Raw genomic sequence first — 1,803 nt, 5'->3', positions numbered from 1 at the left:
GGTTGTATCTACGTGCAAACTCAATAAAATCCTCGATTCCATCCAAGTATTCGTCTGAGCATCTATTCCGGTTATGTATCCACCTTCTGCTCATAATTCCTGAAACCATAATCACAACATAACAATCACAACAACTTCATACGAAGTTATAATGTCACCTTATGCCTCCGGTAAGGGCCCTATCCCATTCGGGAATGCATAGTTCTATCACGTAACCTACGGCTACATGAGATTAGATTTCGACATGGATGAATTTCGGTAGCATCTCGATACAGTTCTTGAGGTGGGCATAGGTATTAATACCTACGTACCACCCGAAGAACGTACCGAGATGACACCGAAATCTCCACAATCGAAACCTAATCCTGTAGCCGAAGATTATGTGACAACACTATGCATTACCAAACTATCCAAATAATGGGACAATTCAAGAATTAATTGGACCGCAGTCATGCCTTACGCATCCATGCACGAAATCCAACTAATCTCGAACGGGAAACTAAATGTTACTAAACATACAAATAAAAGTATGAAGTTAATTTCAATTAACTTCGTATATCACAACACATTGTGCTACATCACACACAATTTAACAACATAATATAAATATAACTTCAGAAAAAAATGTACACATAACAAACTAACTTTAACATTTTTAATATATAAAACGAATAAAATACCTTCTCAATCGTTCTCCACCAATCGCTAATTACAAATATCCCTAACGAGAACAAAATTAATAGCGTTAGTACGAATTTACATTAATACTTATAAAGTAACGACAACAAATACTTACCCGATGAATGTACTGAATTTCCAGCAGAGACAGCGGCAGAGAGGTTGAGAGAGAGGCAGAAAGGAAATTTTTTTCCTTTCTGCCTCTGCAATGGCAGAGTTCTGATATGAAGAAGAAGGACTTTGCGTGACGAATAATACAATTCGTCACGCAAAATACCGTCGGGCAAAACCATTTTTTCGTCGCACAAATCGAGTTTTTTCGTCTCGAAAAAACATGTCGACAAAAAAACTTTTGCGCGATGTAAGATATGTGCGTAGCACAAGATTTCGTCGCGCAAATTCTTGTCCTCGTCGCCCAAAAACATAATTCCGTCATATAACAATTCTTTTTCGTCGCGCAAGAATGTACCGACATCTCCTTTACGCGACGAAATATGTTTCGTCGCGCAAAATAAAATATCCCCCCTCAATTATTTTTGTGCCAAATTAAAAATATCCTTCGTTTTCTTACGCGACGATAAATGGTTTCGTCGTGCTAAGTTGTCTTTTGCGATGAAACCTGTCGTCGCAAGTATTTGGCGCCAACAGAATACCCGGGTTTTTTTTTCCCCCTTTGCGCGACAAAGTTGTTTATATGTCGCGCTATGATGTTTTGCGCTTCGAAAACTTTGGTCGCGCAAGTTTTAAATTTTTTGCGTGACGATAGGTTTTTTGCGTCGCTTTATTGCGTTTTGCGTGACGAACATGTATTCGTCGCGCAAACGTTTGTCGCGCAAATAGTAAAACGTAGTAGTGAGAAGTGTGTAGTGAAAGAAACAATCGATCGAGGCAGAGCAGAGCAGAGACCCAAAACGAACCAAATAGTGTCGGTTTTATTTCAGCAATGAGGTTTGATATTAATTCTCGCTGTAATTGATTTTTATGCGCGTAATTCCCCTAATAACACTCAAATTGACATGTTATTGTTCATCTTCGAATTATAAGCTGGAAAACAATTTTTATTTGTTCGCCTTGTTGATGAGTTGAGTTAGCATTAGACATTACGAGAAGAAATATGCGCTGAGA

This window comes from Prunus dulcis, chromosome 7 (genome assembly GCF_902201215.1).
Source record: "Prunus dulcis chromosome 7, ALMONDv2, whole genome shotgun sequence".
Taxonomy (NCBI): Eukaryota; Viridiplantae; Streptophyta; class Magnoliopsida; order Rosales; family Rosaceae; genus Prunus; species Prunus dulcis.
This window is presented reverse-complemented; position numbering follows the sequence as displayed.